We start from the raw sequence: 22,487 nt of genomic DNA, 5'->3' as shown, positions 1-22,487 counted from the left end.
TTGTTTGACTTATTCCAATCATGGGGCAACGTGTTGGAATCATTATTAATCATAGTTAGCATCCTACATAGCATATGAAAGCTGATTTAGAGCCTAAACAAGCAGGAGATTGGTCAAAGCTAGCTTACTTAGAAAGATAGTCAATTTGTTTCCTAATTTGATTTTTAACTTTTTATTTTAGGAAAGTATTTTATTTGGTTTCTATTTATTTATTTGCTGGAAAAATCAACTTAGGATAATTATTATTTTATGATTTTCATTGTAAATTAATTATTTCTTATTTCAAAATTAAGGAATTAATTAATCCAAATTAAATTAGAAAAGAGGTGATTTTTGGCCATCATTAGGTTTCCTATTCTATATGGCCGATTTTACCTAGTTAATTAGGGTTTTATATTGTAACTTTTTTAGCCTATTTAAGGGTTTATTTTATCAATAATATTCAGTACATTATTCATACAAAAAATTATTTGTGAGATTGAATTCTCTATGTTCTCTTTGAACACCTAAAACACCATTAGTGAATGAGTGTTTTAGTTTGACATATCAATAGGATATCCATCACCTATTGTGGCATCTTCATTATATCAAGGTTTCTAATCACAGGTTGGTTAGAGGTTGAGGTGATTATTTGAACTTAAAGATAATTAGATCCGGGTTAATATAATACGGGTTTAGGCGCAGGTCGTCCTAGGTTCGGATCATTATCCAATGGCTTATAACGACTTTAGTAATACTTATAGCAAAGACGAAGAGAGAGAGGAAAAAAAGAACAAAGTATGAAAACAGTCAAATATCAGGAAAACATATTTAGAAAATGCAATCCGAGTTAAAACATTATCATCTTTAGAGAAACTCACATAGAATCCCAGCAAAATCACATTCAACAAAGTTGATGAACTAAATTCTATACCTGCCATATTGAAATAATAATCACAAAGTTACCTTTAGCAAAAACTAATAGTCACATTCAATAAGATGTCCAAAGGTTCATGCTGTCACAACTCACAATGGAGATGATAGCAACATATAAGGAGCCGAATGTCCTCAGAAAACTAATTTACAAGTTACATGTCCAATTAATATTTAATTAAGATCATACACATAACTTGGACATTTTTTAAGTGACATGACACCATGTGTTTAATGCTTTTAGTGCCATAACTTTGGAACATACTTCAAAAGTGATGAATTCTACTTTTCTCTAAAGAAGGCTACCCTTTAAAGTAGTTAAAGGGAAACTTTAACTATTACAATGTTCCATTTATTATAGAAATTGTTTTCAGAGTCAAATGTATAATGATTCTTTAATGGTTATAGAAAAAGATAATGCAATCCCTTATTTGCATATATAGAATAAAATTTTCTTCTAATATGGATAATTACAATTTCTACTGTCATCAGTGTAAGACTGAATGATCTGCCTTCATTCCTCTCCTGAAGCCCTTATAATTCCATATAGACTCATTGACTCCTTTAACCTTCTATAATGAGTATCAAAAATGCAAAGTATCACTTATTGGCTACTAACTGATAGATTACATTTGGATGGAGAGCATTTATCTTTAGAGGAGATGCTACCTCGCACATACTAGTTTCAATTATTTAAATTCTATGAGTAGTAGATGTGTAAGGAAGTTCTTAAAGTGATATTATTGTAATTGCAAACCCATTTCTTGAATGAATCATCAATTTAGAAAGAACAAAAGTAAGCAAATAGGAACTAGAAAGTAAGGATGCAAATTAGATGTACATTGGTTCAACAATGCTTACATCCGTCGTCACAAACTTGAAATTTCATGTGAGTCTCACAACATCACTTCAAGTCTCTCAGAAAAAAAAAAAAAAAAAAAAAAAAAAAAGAAAAAGTCTTTCTTAGGGGAAAGCTAATCCCAATACCCCAATACATCTAAAAGATAGAATGAATTTCGTTGGCAACTAACTCCCACATTCTAGTTTACATAGGTCACAAGAATTGTTTTTATTGGTTGACTTATAATTACACAATAACAGATAAGCAATGACTAACTAAACTATCATGCTATACCAATTGTTCAGTTGACTGCTCTCAACTTGCTTTCAAACCAAATCTGCAATAGATTTGTTAGCCATTTTATGGCTAATTTACATTTAGGTATAGGATATAAAATTGACAGGAAAAAACCATTCATAAGTTGAAAATTTGTTGATTTCATGCTTTCAAATTCATGCTTTCCTGCTTTCCTGTGTTTCTGCTTCAGTTTTGCATACCAACATCCTATAATGTTGTTGTTGTTATTATTATTATTATTATTACTACAAAACATAGGTTAAAACTCAAAAGAGCATTGCTCCGAATTTCACCAAAATTTGAAATAAATGTTACACTTGGGTCATAGGTGTTCCAATTTGTAGATAAGTATAGAGGACCCTACAACTGTGGATTGAAGAAGATCATGTGCATTTCTATTTTCTTCTAATTTCCTTTACAATTTTAGTTGTTTTTTTTTTTTTTTTGAGGTTGCTAAAGGTAACATTTTCTATGGGTCTCAAAATGCTAGGATGAGCTACTATGGGGTGTTGCTTGGCTACATCACCAACAACCCGACATACCTTAACTACATCCAAGTTAATTGGATAGATTCTTAGTGCTATAGAGTATGACAACACCTTCAGGTGGGACAACAAGCATGCTGGAGCGAGAATTCTTCTTTCCAAAGTCCTATTCTAATCCATTCTTTACCATTGCTTAGATAATGTAAGTTTCTTAAATTTGAAGGCTTGGGCTTTTGCCTATTTTGCAGGCATTTCTAGTCCAATGGTAAAATCCTTCCACTATTACAAAGGCCATGCAGATAATGTCATCTGTTTTATTATCCCTGGAGCCCCTTTTTCTTCTACCCAATACACACCATAACAGAATGCACAAGGATGGCAATATGCACTAGAACCAAGGCACTTTCAAGCACATCTTTGGAAATGTAACCAATAGTATGGGTTTCTTAATCTGTAAAAACAGTTTATCATGGAAGTCCTGGGTGCTATAAGCCTATAAAATACGAAACCACAGTAAACCAATATCACATCAAATCAACCAACCTCGGATTCCTAAAACAGGAATAAGTATAAGACAATTCACCTATCCTACTCCCAGCTGCATATTTGTAATCAACTTTGAAATTAACAATGTTTTACCAGTCAATACTAAGAAATTCTAGCCATGGCTGAACACTAAACAGAAAGAAATTAAAACAAACTAAACAATATGTAGGTGGATAAGTATAGAGGACCCTACCCTATAGGTGGATAAGTAAAAAGTAGACTGCAAATACATTCAAGCACATTCAAATTGACTATTTTGCCTTTCAAATTTGCAATTGTTTGAGATGCCTCTCCTTATCCTGGAGCTGTAGATCTAGACCATAAAATAAAGCCTCCAAATTCACAAATTAAAGCTCTAATTTTGTAGGTAACGAAAGTAATGATTTAGAACTCACATAAAAATAACATAAAAAATTACATAAAAATCACATGAAAAATCACATCAAACAAAGAAATCATATAAAAAATGAAAAAAAAGAAAAAAGAAGAAGAAGAAGAACACAAATCGAAGGAAAACAAGAAGAAGAAGACAAATTGAAGAAGAAGAAGAAAAAGAAGGCAGATCAAAGGAGAAGAAGACAAACAAGCGGATCGAAGAAGAGGAACACTAGGCTTTGAATATAACTCACCATGGTTTTCAAATTGGAGAGTTTCTGAGAGATGACATTCTGGCGAGAGACCACATGATGCGAACCCACCCAAGCTCGCACAACCGACAACTCACTAGGGCACTGATCCAATACGGATGAAGACTGGACCGATCACTAGGGCTCAAGCTAAGAGGTTTAAGGACAATCTTGCTGCCTTTATCCAAAAAGTAATTCATTCTCAAAAGGGCTTGTCCATACCTGAAGATAAAAAACCTGTTTTAAGTATCCAAGTGGTGGAAGCTGATACATCGGATACCTATACATCGGCCATTTTATATCGGACACCCTTGCCTCGGACATCTGATCTCGGACTTCGGACATCGGATGTAACTTAGCTCGGACAGACATCAGTTAGCTCTGCCAGACATAAGTTAGCTCAGACAGACATCAGTTAGCTCGGCCAGACACAAGATAGCTCGGAGAGACATCAGTTAGCTCGGATAGGCCATAAGTTAGCTCGGACATCAGGCAGACATAAGTTAGCTCGGTTGAAGACATAATTCAGCCTAAATGTCAAAGTCAACTCGTTACCTTCATTTATTTTCTGGACAAATAACTTTAGGAAGGTTTTTATTTTATTCTTTCCATTGCAAATTAATTAATTCCTAATTTAATATAAAGGAATTAATTAATCAAACTTAGATTAGGAAAGGAAGTATAGTTTCGGCCAACTAGGTTTCTTTATGTGTGGTGGCCGGTCTTCTTTATGTTCTAGGGTTTTAAGTTGTCTTTTCAAAGCCTATTTAAAGGCTTATTTTTCAATAAAAATACAACTTTGATTTGATTAAGAAAATACTTGTGAGATTAATTATCTCTTTGTTCTTTGAGAACACCTAAAACACCATTAGAGAATTGGTTGTTTTAGTTTGACTTATCAATAGGTTTTCCATCCCCTATTGTGGCATCTACATTATACCAAGGTTTCTAACCACAAGTTGGTTAGGGGTTGAGGTCCATTCCATTAAAACTTGAACTTAATTAAGATCCGGGCTAATATAATACGGGTTTAGGAGCAGGTCGTCCTAGGTTCGTATCATTTGGTATCAGAGACGAATTTTGTTCAGGTTTGATCTATCTTTATTTGCTTTATTTGTTTTTATGTTATTCTACAATTTTAGCGTTAGGTTAAGGTTGCATCCATCCCATACACGTTCTGCATCTTTAAAAATAAAAAAAAATATCATTCCTAGTTGAATTAGGATTTCCTAGTTTTATCATATTTTTATTTCCTAGTTTGTTGGTTGTCTTTCATTATTGTTCTTTTAATTTGGTTATTGTTGATTTTTCTTTGCTGTTTTAGTCTTAAATATTTGCATTCATATATTCAAAAAAAAAAAAAACTGCACATTTGTGTTTATTTGGAGGTCACGGGTTTTGTGTTTGTTTTGGAGTTGGAATTGCAATTTTGGAAATTATTCTTGCTACTGCAGTTTTTTATGTTATGTGAGTGAAAAAAAAAGAAGAGGTAAAGTCGAATAAAAAAAAAAAAAAGAAAAATATTTCGGTTTGTTGGAGTTTGATTTGTTTGCTGGAAATTTGTTGGATCTGCTGGTTTTTTGCTTATTTATTCAATATTTGAGTTACTGGGGAATTATTTTTGCTGCTGGATATTTGGATTTTGGGTGCTTAAATTATTTGGATTAAAATTAGTTAAAGGAATTGATACAAAACTTGAATTACAAAGAACAACAACCAACAACTTTTCAATATTTTTGTTCTCTTTTATTCTTGTTCGTATTAGAATTTATTTTTCTAGAATTTTATTCTTGAACTCATAATATATTACCATCTGGTCCAGTTCTTCAAAATTCCAAATTTTTCTCATTAATTTGCTTTATTTTGTCTAGAAAAATCGAAAATAGGTATTTTCATTCCGTTCGGTATTTGTTTATTTTTGCTTACTGTTTTGTTGATAAGTTTAATTAAAACATACTAGTGATCTAATTGCTGTTTTTTGGGTGTTTTAATTAGAACTTTGAGATAATTCATTGAGTGGAAAAAGACAAAAGTGTGTGAGCTTAAAAGAGGGTAAAAAGCCGAAACAAGTGTGCAAACACGAGTGTCGAGTCCTCAATTGAGTGAAACACGTAAGGGAGTGAAATTGTAAGGTCCTATTTTATTTCTATTGCATTATTATACTAACATGACAAAATCAAGAATGAGGAGAGGAAAGCCACCCTTAAGGATCAATGAGGAGGAGTCCGTAGCATTCCATGGCAATGCCCGAGCTACCAGGAGCGGAGACCAAGTGGACATGAGAGCTGTTTTGGAGTCAATACAGCGGGTTAGTGCTCAAGTTAAGCATGTGAATCAAAGAGTGGGAAGGCAAGAAGCCTCACAAGGAATGCCGAATACAAGAAATAGGCAAGAATTCCATGGAGGACGAGACCGAGGACAAGGAGGTCACGAGAGACCGAGAGAGGAATTTGGTGAGGAGCCATTCGGTGGAGACTTTGAAGAAGGTATGGATGAAACTTTTGCTGTCCAAGATAGAGCTGGCCATGGAAGATATAGGAGGGAAGATACAAATGATGATTTGGGAAATATCAAGGTTAACATCCCACCTTTTATGGGTAAAAGTGATCCCAAAGTTTATTTGGAGTGGGAAGAAAAAATGGAGATGATTTTTGACTGCCACAACTATTCGGAAGGTAAGAAGGTGAAGTTGGCAGCAATGGAGTTTGGACATTATGCTTTCCAATGGTGGACCAATGAGCAAAATACCCGAAAAAGAGTTGGTAATGATTTAATCTTGACATGGCGACAAATGAAAGGAGCCATGAGAAAGTGGTTTGTGCCATCCCATTACCATAGGTTGCTGCATCAAAGGCTTCAATCTTTGTCTCAAGGAAGTAGGTCCGTGGAGGATTATTACAAAGAGATGGAGATGTTAATGATGAGGCTGAATATGAACGAGGATAGGGAGGCAACAATGGCGAGATTTCTTGGTGGTTTGAACCGTGACATTGCCAACCAGCTTGAACGACAACAATACTTGGAATTGGAGGAGATGTTGCATGTAGCAATTAAGCTTGAGAACCAATTCAAGAGGAGGGGTGTTAGTACACGGTTTGGAGGAGTTTCTAGCAGTGGAAGGACAAGTTCAAGTGGCTGGAAAAACCATTCCACTTATGAAAGCAAGCTGAAGCCGAAGCTTGGTGAAGAAGCTACTAACCGGCCAAGAAGGGAACTTAAAGCCGAATCTGTCCAAGCCATTAAAGGTGAGGTAAAATCTAAACCTAAACCTGAAAAGTCAAGAGAAATTATTTGTTTCAAGTGCCAAGGAAGAGGACATATAGCCAGCCAATGCCCGAATAGAAGGATAATGGTAATTAAGGGTAATGGAGAGGTGGAATCCGAAAGTGAGGCTAGTGAAGCTGAAATTGAACAAGAAGATGAAGGACTTGATGATGAGGCCAAACCATTAAACACATCAAATGTTGAGCTAAATTTGGTCTCAAGGAGGGTACTTGTTGTCTACAAAGATGAAGAGCAGATACAAAGAGAAAACATCTTCCACACTCGCTGTGAAATACAAGGTAAAATTTGTAGCATGATTATAGATAGTGGGAGTTGTACTAATGTAATAAGTAATCTTGTCGTTGATAAATTGGGCTTAAAAACAATAAAACATCCTGAACCGTATAGATTACAATGGCTTAATGATAGTGGTGAGATGAAAGTAAAATTTAATATAGGTAGATATGAGGATGTAGTTTTATGTGATATTGTACCCATGATTGCTGGACATATACTATTAGGTAGACCATGGCAATTTGATAAAGATGCTACTCATTTTGGTCGAGAAAATAGTATTGTTTTTAGGTTTAAAAGGAAGAAGGTCAAGCTGGAACCATTATCTCCTAAAGAGGTTTACAAAGACCAATTACAAATGCAACAAAGGAGAGAAGTCGAAAAGCTTAAGGAAAAAGAAACCCTTATTTCATTCCATTCCTTCTTACCGTCACCTTCACCTCACAAAGACAAAGAGCTGTTGCCGCACCAATCCATTCACCAAGTTGCCGCTGATGCTACCAAGCTGCCGTCGGTGCCACTAAGCTGCCACCAAGATTGCTTGTCGCTTATATCGGTGGCATTTCTCTGCTTCACAAGCTTGCGCTTTATTTCTTATGGCTCAGTCATTCAAAGCCAGGTGAGTTTTCCTTTATTGGTTCTTCTTTTTCTTCTATCAATTGAGGTTTGCTTTCTTGGTTCTTATTTTTGCTATATAAATTTTTCAAAATGCGTTATTTGGATTGCCGCACCAATATAAAATTTAAATATGCAAGACCATTAGCTTCTCTAGGTACGGGTACCCACTTAATCTTCCACTATCTACTTTCCAATATATGGTTCTAAACTGAACAAAATAATTTTGTTTCTGCTCTCCCAGTTGCATGGGTCTTCCTTTGCCAAAAATTTCAATAACTACGTTCTTGGCATCACTACACCGAATAATCCTTTCCCAATTTAGTTCATAAGCTATCTCAACCTCCTATGTTTAAGCCTTGAGCTCAGCTATCTTTGGAGATGATTTAGAACCCAAGCAGGTCTTCAAAAAAGAAAACAAGCCTCTCTTCAAAGTCACATACCACCATTTCCGAAGCTGAATATCCACCTCGAATCCCTACATCAGTGTTTATCTTCAACCACCTTGATGGTGGGGCTCTTCAAGTAGCCTTTCTATTCGCCACAATCTCAATTCCTGGCTGATCCTGACCTCATCTTCAAAAACTTTCTTAGAAGTCAGGCCTTAGAACAAATGTGAAAAAAAAAATAATAAATATGTGTAAACAATAAATATGACTTTATGCTTAAAATGATTGAGTAATTAAAATGAATAAACTTTCAGATTTTTTTTTAAAATTCATTAAATTTCCCTGCATCCTCTTTACTATGCCATCATGGTTGCAAAGATAGTTCTCTATTTGGCTTTGATTTTAGTTTATTATTCTTCATTTTCTGACCATAGAGGGGTCCTCTTAGTTCTCTGTGTATATAAAAGTTCTTTACCTTCGCTGTCACCAAAAGTCTAAAACTTTCAAGGCCCATCTTTGCCGAAATGTTTATCAATAAAAATATAAAAATTTTAAAAAAATAAAAGAAAAGAAAAAGAGTTTTCTTTAAGAACAAGTAGAGCAAGCCATTTTCATCCGGTATGTTGCATATTTACTCATTATATAGAAGTCTGGAACTCTTTACCTTTGCTATCACCAAACTATGAAATTAACGTTTGACCCAAACATATGTGACCCAACTTGCAAGAGTGTGGAACTCTCAAGGCCCATCTTTTCTGGAGTGTTTATCAATAAAAATATAAAAATTAAAAAATAAATAAATAAAAGAAAAAGAGTTTTCTTTAAGAATAAGTAAAGCAAGCCATTTTCATTTGGTCTATTGCATATTTACTCATTATGCTATTTTTTTTTTTAAGGTAAATTATGGCCGAAGCTAGTGGTATGATAGTAAATGTCAATCCACCTTCAATTGGAAGCAATCCATATGACAAGGATCAAGCGTCATTAACACCTATTAGCAACAGTTCGACTCCAATTAATACTCCTTAAGAAATACCTAGTCAAGAAGAGAAAACTTCAATAAAGGTATGTGATGAGGATAATAGTGAAGTAATTGGAAAAAGAAAATTGATTTTGGTTGTATGGAAACATTTTAAAAAGGTAAAGATAGATGGGGTGGATAAGGCCTTATGTAATTATTGTAGTAAGAAGCTAGGAGTAAAGAGTATAAATGGAACAAGACATTTACATGATCATTTTAAAAGGTGTCCTCTTCGAACACAAAAGGATATTAGGCAATCAATATTGAATCCTACTAAAGATGCCCGTGGGAAAGTTAAAGTTGGCACATACACTTTTGACCAAGAGAGTTATAGAAAGTAACCTGCAAACATGATAGTTTTGCATGAGTATCATCTTTCAATAGTTGAGCATTATGGATTTAGGAGGTTTATAAATACAGTTCAACCACTGTTTAAAATGGTTTCTCATAACACAATTAGGAGTGATATCTTTAAATTATATGATTACGAAAAATCCAAAACAATGGAATTGTTAGAGAAGAATGATGGTAGAGTTACAATTACTATGGATATGTGGACATCCAACCAAAATAGAGGCTTCATGGCTATTACGGCACATTTCATTGATGATAATTGGACATTTCAAAGTCGAATTATAAGGTACTTTAAAAGGTTATATATTAAATTTCATATTTATCAAATTATTTTTTATATATAAGTCAAATTAGTTTAGTTTACTATAACTATCTATTATTATTTTTTGTAGGTTTGTATATATGCCTTGTCCACATACTTTAGAGGTTCTTTGTGAAGTTTTTATGGATTGCATATTGGATTGGAATATAGATGGTAAGCTTTCCACTTTGACCTTAGACAATCGTGGCACAAATGATGCTTTGGTCAATCTTCTTTTGCATAAGTTTCCAAATTCTTCACTTTTTTTAAATGGTCAATTTTTTCATATGCGGTGTGGTGCACATATATTGAATTTCATTGTGAAAGATGGTTTGGAAATAATTTGTGGAAGTATTGAAAAAATTTGTGAAAGTGTTTATTTTTGGACAGCAACACACAAAAGAGAGAAAAAATTCTTAGAATGTGTTTGTCAATTAAAAATTTCTTGTGATAAGAAGTTGGTACTTGATTGTAAAACTAGATGAAATTCTACATATTTGATGCTTTATACTGCTTTGAAATATAGGACTATTTTTCATCATTTGAAACAGGAGTCACTATATAAATGTTTTCCTAGTGATCAAGGTTGGGATTTAGCCGAAGAGATTTGTGAAAAGCTAGAATTGTTTTATGAAGTGACTGAAATGTTTTTAGGAGCAAAGTATCCTATAGCTAATCTTTTTTTTTTTTCTGCATATTTATGAGATTAGGATGTCAATTTGTGATTGGCTAACATCTTCTTGAGAGGAAATTAGATTGATGGCCTCGGTTATGATATCTAAATTTGAAAAATATTGGAGTGAAACACATGGAATAATGGCTATAGCAACTCTTTTAGATCCAAGGCATAAAATGAAAGTGATAGAATATTACCTTCCTTTGATATATAGGGATGAAGGTGTGCATAAGATATCAATTGTACATCAAATTTGCTATGATTTGGGGAAACAATATCAATTAAAGAGAAAATTGAGTACAAATGTTCCAAATGTTTCATCTTCCCAACCCAATGTGCTTCCATCTGTAAAAAAAGATCGTTTGGAAAAATTTGATTTATTTGTTTCAAGTTCCACTAATGTTGATCATGTTAAATTTGAAATTGACCATTACTTGGAGGAGCCGGTTTTGCCTAGATCTAATTTACTGGTGATGAGAATCTGCCCGTGCCCGTATAACCGACTACCTGTTGCGGTGCCCATCCAATACAGATGAAGACCGGGCCAACCACTAGACTGGTACAAAGTGATTTAAGCACAATATGGATGCCTTTATATAGGGAATACTTAATTCTCAAAAGGTCTTGACAATATCCGAAGGTACAAAGCCTGTTTTAAGCATCCAAGTTGTGGAAGCTGTTACGGAACTGAGTAATTGTTTTAGTGCAAATATGGACTCCAAGCAGCAAGAAATGGATTCAATGAATATCTCTAAGAGGCCATGCAATCAAAGGTAGAATCAAAACCAACTAAAACCAGCTTGTATGGACAGCATCTCGATTTGGCCGAAAATGTGATGTTTAACCGCTGACTTTGATATTTCTTCTTGTTCAAGAAAGTTTGACTTATTCCAATCAAGGGGAAATGTGTGGGAATCATTATTAATCATATTTGGCATCCTACATGGCATATGAAAACTGATTTGGAGCTCAAACAATCTAGAGATTGTTTAAAATTAGTTTAGTTGTCAAACTAGTCAACTAGTTTCCTAATTTAAACATTGTCTTTTGTTTCGGGAAACTAGCTTTTATTTATTGTTATTTTTTGGACAAATCAACTTAGGAAAGTTATTATTTTATTATTTTCATTGTAAATTAGTTAATTACTAATTCAAAATAAAGGAATTAATTAATACAAATTAGTTTAGGAAAGTAGTGTGAGAATAGGCAGACATGTTTCCTTTTCTTTTTGGTGGCCGGTTTTAACCTAAATTTTTAGGGTTTATTGTTTTATGACTCTAGCCTATTTAAGGGCTTAATTTTGAGAAAGAACACACCTTCAATATTATTCAAAAATTATTTTTGTGAGATAGAATTCTCTTTGTTCTCTTTGAACACCTAAAACACCATTAGAGAGTGTGTGTTTTAGTTTTGACTTATCGATAAGTGACATCTTCATCTACACCAAGGTTTCTAATCACAATTGATTAGGGCTTAAGGTTGTTGAAATGTGGTGATCTTGCCACAATGTGCAAGATAGTTCTGTTACACTTGCACTCTTTATTTTGCAACATCAAAGACCAAACATTATTTATGTTTATGCATTTTATTTTATCTTGTAATGTTTAAGAACAATATCCTTTTTGTAATTCCCTGAGCTCAATTAACTAAACCTTAGGGCCTTTTTGTCTAGTTGCTGGAATTGTATTTCCAGCAACATCAGTCCACTTCCTTGGATTCCGTTTGAAGAAGGTTTAGGATTTGGATCTGAATTTTGGATATAATAAACTAGAAACGCAGAGGAAGCAGAAACAAAAATAATGGCCCAATTTGGAGCTGGGAAGGCTGAGTTAAGCCCTAAACAATCTGACCATTGTGCAGCTTTGTTGCCCAGAAATCTGGACAAAACTGTCTCAGGTTTGATTATTTTTGAATGGGTGAATGGACTTTGTTTTATCTGATTTTTGGCTAGAACACAGTTAATATTCAAAAAGACTTCCCTCCAATTTTCAAGTCAAATGGAGCTGGTTTTCAAATTCAAATGCCTTAGACAAGCTGAACTACCCATTAGAGAAGGTTTCTTGCATGCGCAGCACATTGATTAGAGTTAGTTGAGATAGTTTGACTTGGTTGGTTACTTTTAATGCTTTTGTATTTATTGCTCAATATGGCAGCATGTCTTATTGTGTTTTTGATGTATTTAAAAGTATGAAAATTGTAATGAAAATGTGAGGAAGTAATATTCAAAAAATTTTGAAAAACAACATTTTTCTCTCTCTCTCTCTCTCTCTCTCTCAACTACTACATTTGTTTTCTTCTTCTTCCCAAAAGCTAACAACCTTCTCAAGAACCCTAAACCTCCATTAAAACCAGAAACAAAACCTTAACAAACCCAAAAAAAAACAAAATCAAGAACCAAGAACCAATAACAATCATTCCTGACTAACACCTTGAATGATTGTGCTCTAGGGTACAACAACATAAACCTACACCAAATTCCATCATGGTATCAGAGCATAGTGTAATTTCTTAGGACCTTGTGAGCTTTCAACCTAGACCATTTTATTTGTGAGAGGATCCCCCACCTAAATCCTTCCAACCGAAACCAAAACCTCTCAAAAAGGCTAGTTGAAACTCACCAAAACACCACCACCCAAGAGCTTGTTCTTGTGTCCATTTTTCAAAACTTTTCAAAAACCATTTTTTCAAATGGCCTCACAATCCTTTGCAACCCCAACACCACCTAAGTTTGAAGGCCAAAACTATTCCATTTGGAGTATAAAAATGAAAGCCTACCTTCAAGCCTTTGGTTTATGGGAAGTCATAGAAGTAGGTTATGTAGTGGAAGAGTTGAGAGCTAATGCAACCCAAGCGCAAAGAAATGCACATGAGGCTGAAGTTGCCAAGGGGTTCAAGGCCCTCACTGCCTTGCACTCCTCCATGAGTGATTCCATTTTTACAAGGATAATGTCATGCACAAGTGCTAGAGAGGTTTGGATAAAGCTTCAAGAGGAGTTCCATGGAAATACTAGAACTCGACAAATGCAAGTTTTAAACCTAAGAAGAGAGTTTGAGACCTTGAAGATGAAGGAGAATGAGCTTGTCAAGGATTTCATGGAAAGGATGCTCAAAGTGGTGAATCAAATTTGGGTCCGTGGTGAGCAATTGACCGATCAAAGGGTAGTAGAGAAAGTATTGGTGAGCTTACCCGAAAGGTTTGAAGCTAAGATTTCCTCCCTTGAAGAATCTAGAAATTTTAGTGAAATAACCTTGAGTGAGCTCACCAATGCTCTTCAAGCAACCGAACAAAGGAGAGCCACTAGAAAGGAGGAGACCATAGAGAGTGCATTCTATGGTGGCCACGGCAACAAAAAGAAGAATAAAGGAAGGAAGAGAAACAACACCAACCAAATAGGTTTTACAACCAATAACAACACAAACAACAACAAAAGTGGATGGAATCAACAACAACAACAACAACAAAGCCATCAAAACCGAGGAAGGCATCCACCTTGCCCTCATTGCAAGAAGCTTGGACATCTACCATCTAAGTGTTTTTGAAGGCCGGATACATCTTATTAAAGATGTGGAGGAAAAGGCCACATTGCCAAAGTATGCAAGCAAAGGAGACAACAAGCCAATGTGGTTAATGAAGAAGCTGAGAACCTATTTGTGGCCACATGCCTTAAGGCCACAAGTAGTGGTCTCGGTTGGCTTGTGGATAGTGGTTGCTCACACCACATGAGTTTCCAAAAGGATGGTTTTATGGAGCTTGACCGAAACTACAAAACCAAAGTGAAGATTGGTGATGGCCGGTTCATAGAAGTAGAAGCCAAAGGAGATGTGTGCTTGAACACCAAGCAAGGTACCAAAATTATAAAAGATGTGCTATATATTCCTAGTTTGTGTGAAAACTTAATTAGTGTAGCACAATTGGTAGAAAGAGGCTTTGCTTTAAATTTTGCAAAAGATGGATGTATTATATATGATGCTTGTGGTAATGAGCTGTTTAAGGTACCATTGAAGGAAAAAAGCTATAGATTGGACCTAGTTAAGAATGAACAAGCCTTAAAAACCAAAGTGGAGTCCATTTCTCAACATTGGCATAAAAGGCTTGAGCGTTCTAGCTGTGGTGCCATGAAAAACACCAATGCCATTGTGAAGGACATGCCAAAGATTGAGGAGATGAGAAGCCTATGTGATGTATGCCAACTAGGAAAATCCATACGGCTTCCATTCCCTAAAACCGGTTCATGGAGAGCTAAAGAGAGGCTTGAGCTAGTCCATTCATATGTGTGTGGACCAATGAGTTTGTCATCAATTGGAGGTTGTAAGTACTTCCTAACCTTCATTGATGACTACTCAAGGATGTGTTGGGTATGTTTTCTAACAACCAAGTCACAAGCGCTTGAGAAGTTCATGGAATTCAAGAAGATGGCGGAAACCCAGAGCAATGCAAAGATGAAGTGCTTAAGAACCAACAATGGTGGAGAATATACAAGCTTGGCTATGGAGGATTTTTGCAAAGAAAATGGAATGGTGCATCAATTCACAACACCATACACGCCACAACAAAATAGTGTTTGTGAGAGGAAAAATAGGACCTTGATATAGATGGCAAGGTGCATGATACATGAGAAGAACATGCCAAAGAAGTTTTGGGCCGAAGCCATATACACAGCTAGCTACATCCAAAATCGAGCATACACCAAAGCCAATGAGTCCAAGACACCCTATGAGATATGGTATGGAGAAAAACCATCTTTGGACAACATAAAAATCTTTGGAAGTGTTTGTTTTCTCCATGTTCATCCACACATAAGAGACAAGCTTGACAAAAGGGCAAATGTGGGCATCTTGGTCGGCTTTAGTGAGGTTACCAAAGGTTTTAGGGTTTTCAACTTGGAAACCAAGAAACTTGTGGTAACAAGGGATGTGAGGATTGATGAAGATGCTGTTTGGGATTGGACAAGGGAGGAGCTTCTTGTCCATGAAGATAATGCTCGATTGGATGATGAAGAAGAAGAAACCAATGACAATGACAATGAAGAAAATGAAGATGATGAGGAGGATGCACTTGAGACCATTGGAGCCAAATTGGAGATTGGAGATGGTGTTAGAGGAGAAAGGCCATTGTCCAAAATATATGAAAGGTGCAATGTTGCCTTGAGTGATCCTACCAATGCTTAAGAAGCTATGCAAAAGAAAGAGTAGATGGAGGCCATGCAAACCAAAATGGATACGATAGAAAAGAATGAAACTTGGTCTTTGGTTTCTAAACCTAAAAACAAGAAACCAATTGGTGTAAAGTGGATCTTTAGGACCAAGTTCAACCCAGATGGAACAATATGCAAGCACAAGGCAAGGCTTGTGGTAAAAGGCTATGCACAATAAGCGGGTGTAGATTATGGAGAGACGTTTGCATCAGTTGCAAGAATGGATACCATAAGGCTCATCCTATCCATCTTGGCCTCAATGTCATGGAAGGTGTACCACCTTGATGTAAAGTCGGCTTTCTTGAATGGTGTGCTTCAAGAGGAGGTTTATGTCAAGCAACCCGAGGGCTTCATTTTTCAAGGACATGAGGACAAAGTCTACCATCTACACAAGGCACTTTACGGGTTAAAGCAAGCACCTAGGGCTTGGTATGGCAAGATTGATGGTTACTTGATCTACCAAGGATTTAGGAGGAGTTCAAATGAGCCAACACTATACATAAAGAATGAAGACAGCATGATTGTTATCTCATTCTATGTGGATGATTTGTTGGTCACGAGTGAAAATGAAAAGAATGTGGAAGTTTTGAAAAATGAACTTGAAAAGGAGTTTGACATGTCAAGCCTTGGTGAAATGAATTGCTTCCTTGGAGTGGAAGTGATGCAATGCTCTAGGGGTATCTTAATATCTCAGGAGAAATACATCAAAGATCTTTTGAAAAAGTTCAACCTTGATGAATGCAAGCCAATGTCAACGCCAATGAGCCAAGGAGACAAATACAAGGAATATGGCACACCAAAGGTAAACCCGACCCTATATAGAAGCATGATAGGAAGTTTGCTCTATGTATGTTCATCAAGACCGGATATTATGCATGCCACATGTGATTTGTCTAGATATATGCAAGCACCAACCCAAAATCATTTTGTAGGTGCCAAAAGAATTCTTAGATACTTAAAAGGAACACAAGACTTTGGAGTTTGGTATGATAGGCAAGATGTGATGAGATTAATGGCCTACTCAGATAATGATTGGGCTGGATTCTTGGATGATATCAAGAACACTTCGGGGTATCTTTTCTCACTTGGTAGTGGACCATTCTCATGGAATGCAGTAAGCAACAATCGCTCAAAGCACCGCTGAAGCCGAGTATTGCTTGCTCTTCATGTGCTAATCAATGCATTTGGCTTAGGAAATTATTGAAGGACCTTGGTTATCCTCAAGAGGGTTCAACCATCATCAAATGTGACAACACCTCAGCCATATCAATAGCCAAGAACCCCGTTCAACATGGAAGGACAAAACACATACCGGTGAAGTATCACTCTTTGAGGGAGTTTGAAGAAAATAGAGAAGTAAGCTTGGAATATAGCAAGACCGAAGATAACCTTGTAGATTTATTCACCAAGCCACTTCCAAAAGCAAGATTTGAGACCTTGAGGAAGCTTCTAAATATTTCAAGTAAGAACACCAAGGAGGAGTGTTGAAAAGTGGTGATCTTGCCATAATGTGCAAGGTAGTTCGGTTACACTTGCACTCTTTATTTTGCAACATCAAAGACCAAACATTATTTATGTTTATGCATTTTATTTTATCTTGTAATGTTTAAGAACAACATCCTTTTTGTAATGCCCTAAGCTCAATTAACTAAACCTTAGGGCCTTTTTGTCTAGTTGCTGGAATTGTATTTCCAGCAACATAAGTCCACTTCCTTGGATCTGAATTTTGGATATAATAAACTAGAAACGCAGAGGAAGCAACAACAAAAGAAATGGCCCAATTTGGAGCTGGGAAGGCTGAGTTAAGCACTAAACAATCTGACCCTTGTTCAGTTTTGTTACCCAGAAATCTGGACAAAACTGCCTCGGGTTTGATTATTTTTGAATGGGTAAATGGACTTTTTTTTATCTGATTTTTGGCTAGAACATAGTTTAATATTCAAAAAGGCTTTCCTCCAATTTTCAAGTCAAATGGAGCTGGTTTTCAAATTCAAATGCCTTAGACAAGCTGTACTACCCATTAAAGAAGGTTTCTTGCATGCCCAGCACCATTGATTAGAGTTAGTTGAGGTAGTTTGACTTGGTTGGTTACTTTTAATGATTTTGTATTTATTGCTCAATATGGCAGCATGTCTTATTTTCTTTTTGATGTATTTAAAAGTGTGAAAATTGTAATGAAAACGTGAGGAAGTAATATTCAAAAAATTTTGAAAAATAACGTTTCTCTCTCTCTCTCTCTCAACTACTACATTTGTTTTCTTCTTCTTCCCTAAAACTAACAACCTTCTCAAGAGCCCTAAACCTCCATTAAAACCAGAAACAAAACCTTAACAAACCCAAAAAACACAAAATCAAGAACCAAGAACCAACAACAATCATTCTTGACTAACACCTTGAATGATTGTGCTCAGGGTACAACAACATAAACCTACACCAAATTCCATCAAAGGTGACCATTAAAATCTGAACTTAATTTTTGATTCGGGCTAATATAATACAGGTTTAGGAGCAAGTCGATCTAGGTTCGTATCATTTGGTATCAGAGCCAAAATTTTGTTCAGGTTTGATCTATCTTATTTATTTTATTTTGTTTTGTGTTAATCAAAAATTTTACCATTAGGTTAAGATTGTTTCATACTCCTACATGTTCTGCATATTAAAAAAAAAAAATCATTCATAGCCGAAATTAGGTTCCTTGTCTTACCGTATTTTTTCTTCCTAGTTTGTTGGTTATTTTTCATCTTTGTTCTTAGTAATTTAGTTTATTGTTAATTTTTCTTTGCTGTTTGATCTTAATTATTTGCATTCATATATTCAAAAAAAATAAAAAAAGAGAGTTTTGAAAGCATATTGCATAATAACCTAAGATTGTGCAATTGTTTTTCTTTTTGTTGGAGAATTGGGTTTGTTGAATATGGCATTGAAATTTACGAATTGTATTGTTTTTGGCACTGCTCAGATTTGTGTTTGCCTTATTCTATTTGTGATAAAAAAAAAAAAGGAAGAACAAAAAAAAAAAGTGTTTGTAGTAATAAATATAAATTTACAAAATTTGCAAATTTGAACTTTGTTGGTCATGGGTTTGTGGAATTTTGGTGAATTTGATGAGGATTTATTATATTTTTGCAATATATTTACTAACATGGTAGATTCAAGGATGAGAAGAGGTGTAGGAGATGGCTCATTGAGAATTAATGAAGAGGATTCCGTAGAATTCAAAGATAATTCCCGAGCTATGGGGAATGGAGATGAGCATACAGACATGATGGCAGTTCTGGAGTAGCTACAGCGGATAAATGCTCGATTTAATCATATAGATCAAAGAATGGACAAGTTAGAGACTTCATAAGGTGGGCCGAATTTTAGGCAAGAATTTTATGGTGGCCAAGGTCGAGGTCGAGGATGTTGTGAACGCCATAAGGAGGATTTTGAAGGAGGTAATTATGGAGATAATTTAGAGGAGGATTTTGAAGACATCGATGCTCTCCTCCAAGCAAAATCGTGGGAGGGTAGAAAGGAATGAGGATGATGATATTGGGAATATTTAGGTCAACATACCACCTTTCATGCAAAAAAGTGATCCGGAGGCTTAGTTGGAATGGGAGGAGCGCATGGAGATGATCTTTGATTGTCACAACTATTCAGAGACTAAGAAGGTAAAAGTGGCAGCAATGGAATTTGAACATTATGCACTTTAATGGTGGACAAATGAATAAAATACCTGAAGGAGAGTAGGTAATGAATTGATTACTACTTGGCGACAAGTGAAAGGAGCCATGAGGAAGTGATTTGTACCGACCCATTACCATAGGTTGCTACATCAAAGACTCCAATCATTATCACAAGGTACAGGTCCGTGGAGGATTATTACAAGGAGATGGAGATGCTTATGATGAGATTGAGTATGAATGAAGAAAGAGAAGCAACCATGGCATGGTTTCTAGGTGGATAGGATCATGAGATAGCTAACCAATTGGAATTGCAATAATATGTGGAATTGGAAGAGATGTTGCGTGTGGCTATCAAACTTAAGAATCAATTCAAGAGGAGGGGAACAAGTACACGGTTTGGAGGAGTTTCAAGTAGTGGGAGGTCAAATCCAAGTGCTTGGAGAAGCAATCCCACCTTTGAAGGAAGACATAAGCCGAAACTTGGAGAAGAAAGCACCACACAGCCAAAAAAGGAGTCCAAAATCGAATTTGTCTAAGCACACAAAAATGAAGGTAAATCTGAGCCTAAACCTTCTAGAACTCATGAAATTGTGTGTTTTAAGTGCCAGGGATGAGGACACATTGCCAATCAATGCCCGAATAGAAGAATCATGGTATGGAAAGGTAATGGTGAAATAGAGTCCGAAAGTGAAGAAAGTGATGCTGAAACTGAAATTGATGGTGGAGAAATAGGAGATGAAGAACTTAAGGAATCCAAAACACTCAAAGAATCTAGGGCTAAATTGAGCTTGGTGGAAAGGAGGGTTCTAATTGTGTACAAATATGAGGACCAAATTCAAAGCGAGAACATCTTCCGCACCCGATGTGAAATTCAAGGTAACATTTGTAGTATGATAGTTGATAGTGGGAGCTGTGCAAATGAAATTAGTACTTTGGTAGTTGATAAATTAGGGTTAGCAACCATTAAACATCTAGAACCATATAGATTACAATGGCTTAATGATAGTGGATAGATGAAAGTAAATAAACAAGCCAAAGTAAAATTCAGCATTGATAAATATGTGGATGTTGTATTGTGTGATGTTATTCCTATGCATGCGAGTCATATTTTATTGGATAGGCCATGGCAATTTGATAAGGATGCCATACATTATGGAAGAGAGAATTCCATTGTATTTAAATTTATAAGGAAAAAGTTTAAGTTGGAGCCACTAACTCCAAAAGTAGTAATTAGAGATCAACTTCAAATGCAACAAAGGAGGGAGACCAAAAAGCTTAAAGAAAAGGCTAGTATGACACCTAATATGAACCTAGGATGACTTGCACCTAAACCCGTATGATATTAGCTCGGATCTAATTATGTTCAAGTTTTAATGGTCACTTTGACCCCTAACCAACCTGATTAGAAGCCTTGGTATATCGAAGATGATACGAACCTAGGACGACCTGCTCCTAAACCCGTATTATATTAGCCCAGATCTTAATTAAGTTCAAGTTCTAATGGAATTGACCTCAACCCCTAATCAACCTGTGGTTAGAAACCTTAGTATAATGTAGACGCCACAATAGAGGATGGAAAACCTATTGATAAGTCAAGCTAAAACAACCAATTCTCTAATGGGGTTTTAGGTGTTCTCAAAGAACAAAGAGATAATTAATCTCACAAGTATTTTCTCAATCGAATCAAAGTTATATTCTTATATAAAAATAAGCCTTTAAATAGGCTTTGAAAGAAACAAAACAAACCCTAAAAACTCTAGGAAAAACCGGCCACACACATAAAGAAACCTAGTTGGCCGAAAGTATACTTCCTTTCCTAATCTAAGTTTGATTAATTAATTCCTTTATATTAAATTAGGAATTAATTAATTTACAATGGAAAGAATAAAATAAAAACCTTCCTAAAGTTATTTGTCCAGAAAGTAAATAAATAAAAAACCCAAAAAGAAAGAAAGTCAATCGCAAATTGGGTAACGAGTTGACTTTGACATCTAAGCTGAATTATGTCTTCAACCGAGCTAACTTATGTCTACCTGATGTCCGAGCTAACTTGTGTCTGGCCGAGCTAACTGATGTCTGTCCGAGCTGAGTTGTGTCTGGCCGAGCTAACTGATGTCTGTCCGAGCTAAGTAGTGTCTGGCCGAGCCAAGTTACATCCGATGTCCGAAGTTCGAGATCAGATGTTCGAGGCAAGGCTCCGATGTCCGAGGCAAGGGTGTCCAATATAAAGTGTCCGATGTATGAGTATCCGATGTATCAGCCTCCACCATTTGGATACTTAAAACAGGTCTTTTATCTTCAGGTATGGACAAGTCCTTTTGAGAATAAATTACTTTCTGGATAAAGGCAGCAAGATTGTCCTTAAACCTCTTGGCTTGAGCCCTAGTGATCGGTCCAGTCTTCATCCGTATCGGATCAGTACCCCAGTGAGTTGTCGGTGGTGTGAGCTCGGGCAGGTTCGCATCAGAAGATGCCATAATAGGTGATGAATTTTTTATTGATAAGTCAAAGTAAAACACTTACTCACTAATGATGTTTTAGGTATTCAAAAGAACAAAGAGAAATTCAATCTCACAAAATAAATTCTGAATATTATTAATGGTGTGTTCTTCCTAAAAAAACAAGCCCTTTTTATGGGCTAAAAGAAAACAAAATAAAACCCTAAAAGCTAAAACAAAAACCGACCATGCCTTGTTGTTTCCTAATGTGGCCGAATTTTCTCTCTCTTTCCTAATCTAATTTTGATTGATTAATTCCTTTATTTTTGAATTAGGAATTAATTAATTTACATTGAAAATAATAAAATTATAAATGTCCTAAACTTATTTGTTAGCAAATAAATAAATAAAAACCAAAAGTAAAGGTAATTTCCTAAAACAAAAAGTAGAAATCAAATTAGGAAACTAAAATACTATCTTTTTTACTAAGTTGACTTTGACCAATTTTGATACGAACCTAGTACGACCTGTGCCTAAACCCGTATTATGTTAGTTCGGATCT

At 35.5% G+C, this 22,487-nt stretch overlaps 1 pseudogene; it reads left to right on the top strand.

Moving 5' to 3' along the window:
* Positions 1 to 9,793: 9,793 nt before the first annotated feature.
* The window catches only part of LOC107413748 (uncharacterized), a 29,195-nt pseudogene continuing 16,501 nt past the window's right edge, over positions 9,794 to 22,487 (top strand).

The sequence above is a fragment of the Ziziphus jujuba genome, chromosome 8 (assembly GCF_031755915.1).
Source record: "Ziziphus jujuba cultivar Dongzao chromosome 8, ASM3175591v1".
NCBI classification, from domain to species: domain Eukaryota; kingdom Viridiplantae; phylum Streptophyta; class Magnoliopsida; order Rosales; family Rhamnaceae; genus Ziziphus; species Ziziphus jujuba.
Note: the sequence above shows the minus strand (reverse complement) of the source record. Positions and strands in the feature narration are given on the sequence as shown.